The following is an 11,620-nucleotide window of genomic DNA, read 5'->3' on the forward strand; positions in this document are numbered from 1 at the left end:
TTGGATAAAAATAAAATAATCGATGTTAAAAATATAAATTTTTAAATTTAAGAATCAAATTGAAACAAAATTCCACACGAGAAAAAAAAATCAAATATCAAGGATAAAACTAACATCATTATAATATTTTTGAAAACTTAGAGTCTAAACTAAAATCACACTTAAAACTTAAGGACTAAAAATATAAGGTTTTGAAACTTCAATACGAAATAGAAGCTAGATTCAAAGTGTAGGGACATCTTTATCGTACTTAAAAGATGCTATGTAGAAAAATCTTTCTCTCTTCATTTTGCTCTCTATTTTTTAAATACCTAATATACCCTTCTCTCTAATTATTTGTACATTTTACAATATTTTTTTTTCTTCAACAAATTATCTCTTACAAGGTTAAAAATATTGAGGTCCTATGTTTATGGAAATATCGATGGAAATAAAAATTTCAATAAACTTTATAAAAATTGATGAAAATTGATGAAAGTTGATGAAAATTGTTATAATTAGTTAATAGAACTTTAATTATGGTTTAGTTAGACTATAATTGACCATTTTTAGTCATCATTTGAGTAAGACAACATTTAGATGTATATTGTAAATGTCTATATAGAGGGTAGAAATTTAGAAAATAAATAGAAAAATAATATTAGATATTGGCAATTAATTATGAAATTGAAGAATACATGAAATATTTGCATACAAATAATTGTAAATTATTTATTATAAAATCCACATGTCTGACACCAAAAAGATGATCCTCGAGCATCTAATCTAGAATCGTGATAATTCTGATAAAAATTACGATATTGCTTCCAATTCATCATATATTGAAATTGTTATAGATAATTACTTAAATGAAAATGATAGGACTCTTATGGCCACCATATAGATCTTATTGATGAATACATCTAACTAGTCGATGATCTTCCTCCTTCAGATGAATAATAACCATTTGGTGGAAAGCCAAAATTGTTGTGATCAAGTCTTGAAAATATTTAAACGAATTAAAAATAAATAAATATTATTTTTTCTCAAATTTAGTTTTTTGAAAATGAAAGTTTAGGATGGTAAAAGAGATCAAATTTACGTCAATTTATTTTTTAGATTAAATAATGGAAAAGGTTTGAATGAAATTAAAGGGAAATATAGGTTATTTTTCTAGTTTTTTTTTTTTTTCAAATTCAATTTCATTGGAAATGAAACTTTTGAATGGATAGTAAAGTTGAAAATTAACAAAAGTTAAAAAATTGAAAGAAAAAAAAAAGTAGCATATTGAAAAAGTTTCATAATGAGTCGCAAATGACAAGACATGTAAAATTATACAATTGCATTTGATTGGGACTATAAAATTGAAGAGAAAAATTTGAACTTACCAAAATTTCGAGATTGGAAGAAAAGGGAGGGTAGAGAGAGAAAAAGTAAGTTCAAATGCAATTTTATTTTTACCATTTTTTTAAAATCTTTTAATCTTTTATTTTCTAATTTTATAGTTCGAAAAACACAATAACATAAACAAAATTTTAAATAGTTTTAAAATAAGTAATTTAATTTTAACTTTTCGGCCTTTTATAAAATAAATAAATATAAATCATTTTGTTTTTTTTCGGACCCAAATTTTATTTTCAAAGTAAAAGAGATGGGTTGTCTTACCAAAAATATTAAAGTTTTCTTTTTTTTTTTTTAATTGGAAATTAAAAATTTTCATTATTTATAAAACATCAAATTATGTCAAAATAGAGTTGTGAGAAGGAAAATTTTCATAGATAGAAAAATGTCAAATTATTTATAGAAATAGTAAAAAAAATACTATATCAGTGTCGATCAATGATAGATTTCTGTTAGTTTCTATAACTGATAGATATGATAGACTTCTACCTAGAGATGTCCAATTTCCCCACGGGGACGGACCCCGTGGGGTCCCGCCTCGAACAAGGTGGGGATTCCCCGATTAGACGGGGAATGGGGGAGGGAGTGGGAAAAAAATTCCTCGTGAGCTAAACGGGGACATTCCCCGTCCCCGCCCCCGACCCCTACCCCGATCCCACCCCATTCCCCGCCCCGATTAGCTTTTACATATTTATTTATTATAGTTATCTAATGTTATGTTATTATTATTATCATATAAATATTATATTTAAATTTTAAATTTGATTAATTATTGGGAAACATAATGAATATGTTTAAATTGAATGTTTAAATTTAGATTATATATGTGAATAATTTGATTTATATTTATTTCTTTCTACTAAAAAATAATTAGTTTTTTAAGCCAAAATTTGAGTAATTTATCTTTAAATTCAAATTGTCATATAAAACTAACCATAATAAACAATTTAGCGATAAAGTTAATTATTTAATTAAAATTTACTCACATCTGATTTAAATTAATTAGCTTTTTACAAAAAAAAAAAAAGTAACGGGAACAATTTCCCGCGGGGAATCCCCACTCCGATCCCCGTGGGGAATTTCACGGGATGAAGAATAAAATGGAGAGCCGGGATGGGGAATGGCATCCCCGACCCCGTTCTGCCCCGTGGACATCTCTACTTTTATCAGTCTCTATTAAAAGTGATTAAAATTTTGCCATTATGTGTAAATAGTTTTCCTTATTTTTCTATTCCCCTTTCGAGAATCCATAAACCAATAAAAAGGTAGCATTGTTATCTATAAATTTCAAATTTTATTCCAATTACATCATATGTACTATAATTTTATTCATTCATAATTTTATTCTTAATTTTTTCTATCTCCATATACGTTTAAATTTTATGTCAAATATTTAAAATTTAAACTTAATTATAAGTATATTTATTCAAAAATCTTATTTCTCTATTAAAAATTATGTCTCTATATCCAATCCAACCCATTTCATTTACATGGTAAATTAACTCTTTTTTTGTTTTTTGTTTTTTGTTTTGTTTTTGTTTTTGTTTTGTTTGTTTTGTTTCTTTTTTAATGAAAATATTGTAAATTAACTTAAACAAGAAATTACATGGTTTTAGATACCATACAAGCAAATACATCGTTTAACCAGTTTAATTACAATATTGCCCCCAAAAAGAGTCTAATAACAATATAAATAAATTCTTAAACAATTTGACTTTGTATAATAGAAAAAGGGAAATAAATAAGATTTCGAAACTTTTCGGTGCCGAAAAAAAAAAAAAGACCACCAACATCATCACCTATCACCTACAACGAGTGATGGCGCTGCAACCACGAGAGTACGGATTCGCCGGAGCTCCAGGACGGCAATTGTAATACGACGCGCCGCGCCGGGAGCACGGCACAGAGTTCCTCCGCATCGCGCCGTAGCTGATATAACGCCTCGTAGTCGCCAGAATGCGTCGGCTGATCTCCGATGGCATCTTGAACTCCGCCGCGAACTGGCACTCGGCGATCGATCCCGATCCTGACCGGCAAACAGATTCCAGCGGAAGGTGGAGGAACTGGCGGTGTCCGGTGAAATCGACAGCTGTGGATGAAGAGAAGGCCAGATAGGAGGCGGAGATTGCGCAGATCATTAGGAAGCCATGGATGTTTGAGCTTTGCATTTTGGGAATCAGTGAAAATGAAAGTGAAGAAGAACGTGGCAATATATTGAAAACGCTTTAGAAAAGGCCACTGGATTTTGGGGTTATTTACTAAAATTGCTACTAGAGTTTAAAATGACTAATCTTGATGGTCGCTTTCTTGCATGATAAGATTGTTTGCACTAATCTATGTTTGCTTATTTCATCATCTTCTTTATTAACGTTAGTTTAAATTACCGTTTAGCCCTTACAATTTGTTATAATTTAATTTCAATCCACCTTTTATTATTTAGTTTTCTTTTGTTGAATAAAAAATTCGGGATGAGGATCGAACCTTCAATCTCTATCGAAAAAGATCATGCTAGTTACCATTGAGTTAACCACGTTTACTTGGCTAGAACGAAAAATGGGGTATTACCATTGAGTTAAGGCCATGTTTACTCGGCTAGAACGAAAAATTGGGTAATCTGGGTTGATTTCAATTGAACCATCAATTTGGAACGTGCCTAAAAGGTAAAATAGTTTAATTGTGTTTTTGTCGTTTACTCGTCTATTTTTTCAAAAGCAGTGTGATTGTGATTGAGATCGTTGATTTTCAATCATTAATTGAAAGATATAATTAAAAAGACTAAACTACCATCATGAAATGTTTTTCTATCGACAACACGCCCATTAAGGTTCATTTCAAATAATTTGTTGACCGTTTGAGACCTGTTCATCACTTCGTCACACTTCAACTTCCAACTTTCATTTTTTAGGGTTCATTGATAAGTTTGTTCCATCACCCATTCGTAAGTGAAACATTTTCTGTCATTATAGTCCATTTTTACTTCATTTTATAGTGCATTTGTCTTCGATTACCTGTTCATACATCTACAGTTCTAGGGCCACGATGAATTAATATGTTCCTAATGATTCACTTGAAATTAGAACTTGCCTTTTTGTTGCTGTTACTTTTCAACTATTAATAGGGAAGCCATTAACATGTTTGTAAGTGATCATCTAGTAATCCCTTCGTTTATCGTCAATATTATCGATCTGGCTTGATTTATTTTACGATCTAATTAAACTTACCGACTAATCGTTCTTCTGACCGTCTATCAATATGAATGTTTGCTTCATTTACCGTTTTGTCCCTTTCATTTAATAGCGATAAGTTGATGTAGGTAAGTTGGGTAGATGTGAATCAATATCTATAGATCGACAGCAGTAAACCGATGACAGAGTTGATAACGATAAATGAATAGAATCATGTGAACTACCTCGTTTGCTAACTAAAATTTCATTAAAAAAAAATCTAGATAAAACATGGTACAACCACGATACAAGATTCTTTTCGCTAAATGGTTTCCAACACAATATACAAGCCTATCCCATATCAAGAATGCAAATGTGGCTATTAAGAGGAAGCTCAGTTAAATGCAACTTGATGCTTTCGAGATAACGGTATTTGGTTGCTACATTGACTGAATATCATTTTCAATAGTGATGTCATTCATGAGGCCTTACTAAGGGAAGTCGCTCACGCCTGAGAATACTATCTTACATTCAACATTAAAGAAACATTTCTGACTTTTGGCAAGCCAAAATTCCTATTGATGATAGGGTTGTGGTCTTTTGTAGAAGTAATTGTCGTTGGAATCTAGTATGGGAAAATACTACGCCAAATATAACAAACTGATAATAACATATGCATGCAATGTACAGGATGACTGAAGATGCTCAAAATGTTCCTAATGTATTTTTATTGCTATTGATACCGACTGAATCCGAGAATCGTATATAAAACCATACACCGATAATGCCTGACCTATTTCTGTATAAAGTTTTGTGTCAACATTATTGATATCGACGAACAGACACGACAAGTCAGTAAGCATATGAAAAGTTGGGACTTGTAAAATTTATAAACAATTATCAATCAATGTACTCGTTAACCGATAAGGGTATATGGTTGATCAATAAGCGTAGGAACGAATGGGGTTGTAAAATTATTCATAAATCGATAACTCTAGTAGTATTCAAGTTTATATTACATGTTATCGTTATCGACAAATTAATGGAAAACGATAGATCAATAAGCATAAGAGCAAATGAGGTTATAAAATTATTAAAATGGGCATAACTATTATTGATCCTTGCATCTGTAAAGTGATATCTTATGATGTCCGAGGGTAAAAAATGAAAAAGTCAGCATAAAATATTTTTATGAAGGAAGTGGGTCCCACTATAATTCAAATACAATCGGATTGATCACCTTCCTAACCTCACGCAGTTTACAAAATTTGATTACAAATGAAAAAGTGGACCCCACAATTAATTACGATTATGAATGGACATGTAAACAACCATAAAAGTCATCAGATAGGACCCATTAATCAAATGACAATTGATTTATACCTATTCACCCGCAGTAAACGTGGCTTAAGTTCACTTTTTCTACATTTTATTACTTAGTTAAATAATATAAAACTCTTTTTTTTTTAGAAAAAAAAGATCCTTTAAAAATTTGTGAATTTGACCCCATTTCATAACCTTTAGAGACCGTTTAGTTTAAAGTTTTATAGATGCCTGAAAATAAGATGCCTGGGAATGTGATCTCTGGGAATCAAAGATAACCGTGTTTGATTGTGCATGGGAAATGCTTTCAGAATTTCATGAACAAAGATTATGTTTGTATTTAATTTATGAAATTAAGTATTACAATCTTATACCACTATAATAAATTAATCAATTGAACAATAAATATCATTCAGTATATTAATAAAAAACTAAATAATTAAGAATCAATAATAATTTACTTATAAATATTTAAAAATCGAATAATTCATAACTAAAACTTACCAAATTAATATACTTAATGAAAGTAATATTAATTATAATTTAATACTTAATCATTTTTATAATTAATTAAATTCAACCTTTGTAATTTTAATTTTAATAAACAGAGAAGGCATTAAAGAAATGGGAGTAAAAAAATAACAAATGAAGAGGAAATGAAAAATAACAAATTTAAAAAAGAAAATAAGAAAAAAAATTAAGATAGAAGGAGAAACCAAATGATGTTTGAGTTTTAACGAAACCCATCTCTTTCAAAGGGCTAGAAAAACCCTTCCTTACCTTGTTAAGTGATGCATTAAAAAACTAAACAAATATGGGTATGGTCATCTCAAACCCATTCTCATCCTCAATGCCCTCTAACCAAATGGGTTGTTAGGATTCTAGCAAAGATATTGATATATATATATATATATTGAAGGAAATTGATCACGAGGATTTTCATGAGCAATGGAAAGATCATTCTAAATGACAATCATGTATGAACATTTCAGATTACAGGAAAAAAATAGAATCAAATGGTTATGCATTCGTTACAGAAATTGCAACTTGAAACTACAAATGAACAAGAAGAAATACTACAAACATTTGTAGACTCGTCTCCACGCTCCTTGTTCACGAATGCTCGAACACAGCAACTTCGAACGCTCGCACTACAAGACCGCTAGACTGCACGAACACCGCGCACTCGAACTCAACGATCACCTCGGTTACGAATACCCCAACAACATGAACAACCTGTACAGAACCTCGACGATATCGAGTTGAGTATGACACCACCAAGAAGGCTACCTTCGTATTGTCGGTGTAAGAATCTAGAGGGTGGGCGCTGTGTAGATTTGGTTTGAGGCAGAAGAAGGAGGAATCAACAATCGTGTAAATGATTGAGCAAGTGGGAGAAGACTGAACCTATCGTATAGGTCAATGCCCAACCGTTTAGCAAAAGCTAAGCGATCGTCTAGAAAAAGCTAAGCAATCGTTTAGCTCATCGCTTAGTTCCAAGTCTATCGCTTACAAAACAATACATGATCGTTTACCTTAGTTAAGTTGTCGCTTAGTAAATCCGTGTTTACTTGACAACTTCCGTGAGATTCTTTTTCCAAGAGAGAAATCTCAAAATCAACTTTTGACAAAAACGTATTAAAATTAGGAAAATAAATTTTCCTTTTATCTCACGGTTACCATGAACCACCAATAATCTCCCACTCAATTGGTTATTAGAGAAAAAGATTTAATTATCCAATAATTAATATTATTATAAATATAATTGATAACCAACTTATCATACTATATTTATAACTTATCGTTTTAATATTTCATCTCATGAAACATATAAACCATAGGTCTTTTTCTATTCCATGGCACTTAATGTAAATCTCATTTACATTAATCCTCCACTAGATGTATCTTATACACCATACCGATTATATCATATATAATCAAATTACCTCTTGTCAATTTGAATATTTCAAATCAACACCAAGAACTGATCCTCAACTGAATCCATTGAGCTACCAAGGGGATCTTATGGAGCTGTAGCTCGAAGCTCCAACGGTACGTGAATAACTGACTAAACTCTTTAGTAACGGGATCCACCATCCGTTAACTGTCAGGTACTCCATTAAAGATTGACAGCTGAACTCTCTTTACCACAGATATATTATGTGTCCATCTTAACCAATCAGCAATGTGACAACCCTTCATAGCTCGTTCGTAAGTACAGCTGGGCCAATAACCGTTATGCCCCTATAGTTACATCTAACTCCTTAAGTACCACTGATCGCTCTAATGAACATAAGTCATAGTTCTACTATGACTAAGTCTCCTCTTCCAAAGAGAAGTTGTGGCTACTATGTTCAAGCCCTGGAATCAGCCCTTAAGAAAACAATCTCTCTACTTATCCTTGCTTCGGGAAAGAAATGCATTCCATCTTGTGGATTGAGTTCCCAGCTCCCAGATCAGTCAAGCCCCCAAAAAGGTAGGCATGTTGAGTTGGCAATCTGGCCACTTTCACCCATACTAATCAAAAGACTGCCCTCAAAGGCAGGAGTTCTCAAAACACTCAGGATTGAGGTCGTGTCACCTATGGTCATTTAGTTGAAATGTAAGTCTCTAGTATCAACAACATTGTATACAGAGTCTAGTCATCTCGTGGTTCGGTTTTATACAAACTCTTTGTATAGGACACCCTCGCTCGCACGTCTCCACATGAATGGTCAATATCTACCATCTGTAGTAGTTTACAACACCTACAAACCTCTACAAAGCGGGCCGTATCCGTAGTGTCACCAGGATCAGGTATCCCACCTTAATCCTTCTACTACAAACCTATTTAGGTTATCACTTAAGGCATGATCCACTTATATATCACATATACATACTTAAATTCACATAAGATAACCAAGAAGTTTTGTTTATTGGATATGAGTAAATGCCAGAATTAAATAACATTTATTTTATTCATCAAACAATGTGTATCATTACAAACAACGAGACTCCGGGAGAATTAGGACACCAATCACAATATATATATATATATATATATATATGTATACATATACATACAGATATACATATACATATATACATACAGATATACATATACATATACATATATACATACAGATATACATATACATATATACATATACATATACATATACATATACATATACATATACATATACATATACATATACATATACATATATATATATATATATATAATATTTTTGAATTAAATTTTAAGAACAAAAAAAAAAAAATCATTATCAATTGGGTATTACTTAACTATAATATACTTTGTTACCATTTTTCTTTAGAAGTCAAACTTTACTGAGAATAGGTAACATTTAAATACTTGAGAGATTCAACCAAAATCATAGATTTGTTTTCAATTTTAAACATATTGATCATTTACATTTGTCTTTTTTATTGTTGCGGGTGAATTTTGATCGGACATAATAAACTTGAAACTCAAGATAAGATAAGGTAGAATCAAGATAAAGATAAAATCAAGATAAAAAAAGATTAAATAAGATTTAATCTAGCTAGTTTGAGATTAGAAAAAGCTATATTTCTAATCTTAGGAGGGTTAAATCTCATATCTTAATATTAGTAAGATTAGGATAAACCCTAGGTCAAATCTATTATAATAGACCATTAAGGCTCCACTCCATATGAGGTAACTTAAATTTTTTACTTCTTTTCTATTCTTCAATTTTCTTATTGACTTAGGCATCATAATCCTTTTACTTTGTTTTGCAGATTCTCTCTTCCCCAAATTACAAATTCAACTGTTGGTGTCGTGTGAGGGTCATGCGTGTTTCCCTTATCCTAAATTTTGCATCAACAGTTTGACGTCGTCTTTAGAAAACGAGAGTGATCTACCAATATAAAATCGAGAATCTTTGCAAAATTTAAAAAATCAAAGTTGTGATGAGTTAGTTCTCACAATCTTATCAAGGAATAGTTCTCACAATCTGATCAAGGAAGAAGTTTTAAAAAATCAAAACGTTGGCAGCATTCAGCAATTTTTATGGACAATTTTGAAGAAATCTATGTTGCACCAATATTTATCAATTTATGAAGATTTATCTTTGAATTTCTTGTTAACAAATATAATGTAATGTGGAGATTACCAAAAAATTGTCAGTCATGGATAAAGAAATATTACTCTAACACTACACTCAGTAATCACTTTGCACATATATCTCAAATTATCGATCAACTAAAATATATAAAGAATATTTGTTGTAAAGAATTCTAGAATTAATGCAACTTCTTATGTAATAAATTATCTGGATGCAAAAGATTATAAATATTCTTCAACCACTAGAAGAGAAAATTGTCATGAGGAACCTAATTGGAACTTAAACAAATTTCTAAGTAAAGGTATTTGATAAAAAACTGGGGGCTAGCCACCCCACAGTCAACTAACCAAATTCAAATTTCAAAATCTGAGGACAACTTCAAGTTTGACTGAAGTTCGTCACAGAAGATAAGCAAATCAACCTCACTTAAGTAAAGATAAGCAAAGAAGCTATGAGATTGATGATCAAGTTATAGGATTATTGAAGATAAGCAAAAGCGACAACCTATGGGAGAAATAATGGGTGAAGTAACCATAACTCTGCCCTCCGAGTGGAGAAAGATACTAAGAAGTTGGTTGAGCTGTAACAGGCATGGTTAGATAATATTCTACGTTCGCTCATGACCTCGGGCTCATCTTGAGTCAAGAGAGCAATGACCAGTTATTGGGTCATCCTTGAGGTGGTTTGGCACGACTTGGCATATAACTTTGCCATGAGGTGGAGAAACGTATTGAAAAATCAATTGGACCTCAAAAGGATTTGAATATTAATGGTACGCATAGCGAACTTTTCACTAAGAAAAAAATGAAAGATGAAAATTATAACAAAATATATTATGATTAATTCGAAACCCAATAAAAGGGGAAATGAGTAATTTTCTCAGGGACTAATTATGGGAATATGGAGGCCATGGCTATATATATATATTTTCAAAGGTTTGTTTTATGATTCGTTATAATTTAATTGCTAGGTTGGCTATTGACGTGGCATGATTATTCCTTCAAAGTGAAGATGTGAAGGACTATTTTCTAAAAATAAATAAATAATAGCAGAGGTCGGTTGATTGCAAGTACTTTTTGAAGGCTTTATTTTGATCCATATATTTATGCTTTTATAACAATCATATTTCTTCTCTAAAGTATACATAACTACATCAACGTCTGTGTTTTTGTTTTTTTTTTCTTCTTTTACTGATGCTTTATTTTGATTTCTTTTTTTTTAAAAAATAAAAATAAAATACATAATATCTTTTTATGAAATGAATGTTAAAATGGTATTTATTTATCATATAAATATATATTTTTTATTTGAGTACAAAAATTATAGGAATAGTAAATTAAACCTTAAACTTTTAGAGTAGAAAGTCAAATCAATTACTATTCTACTACGCTTGCTTTTGACAACATAAATTTGCTTCAAACAAAAGTCAAATACGTTTTAATTATTTGAATTAAAATTACAAGATTTTAGATATATATTTTTCCCTTTGAAAGAAAATCCGAGTCTTCCTATTTTTCTTTAATTTTTTTTTTTATACAATCATGTTTCTTTTTTCTTCCCTTCAAATATAAAATTCTTCCTTTCGCAAATGAGAATGACTTTGATAATAGATATAAGAAAATATTGAAAAAAATTGTTGCATTATATATATTACAGTATCAA

The 11,620-nt window shown here is 30.7% G+C and overlaps 1 pseudogene across 1 annotated transcript; it reads right to left on the bottom strand.

Moving 5' to 3' along the window:
- Positions 1 to 2,970: 2,970 nt before the first annotated feature.
- On the bottom strand, positions 2,971 to 3,609 carry LOC150038321 (protein RALF-like 33 pseudogene; annotated as a pseudogene). Its single transcript, XR_016524484.1, has one exon. The product of XR_016524484.1 is annotated as a protein RALF-like 33 pseudogene (transcript).
- Positions 3,610 to 11,620: the final 8,011 nt, after the last annotated feature.

The sequence above is a fragment of the Benincasa hispida genome, chromosome 1, assembly GCF_027475165.1.
Source record: "Benincasa hispida cultivar pf3 chromosome 1, pf3_genome.v1.1, whole genome shotgun sequence".
NCBI lineage: Eukaryota > Viridiplantae > Streptophyta > Magnoliopsida > Cucurbitales > Cucurbitaceae > Benincasa > Benincasa hispida.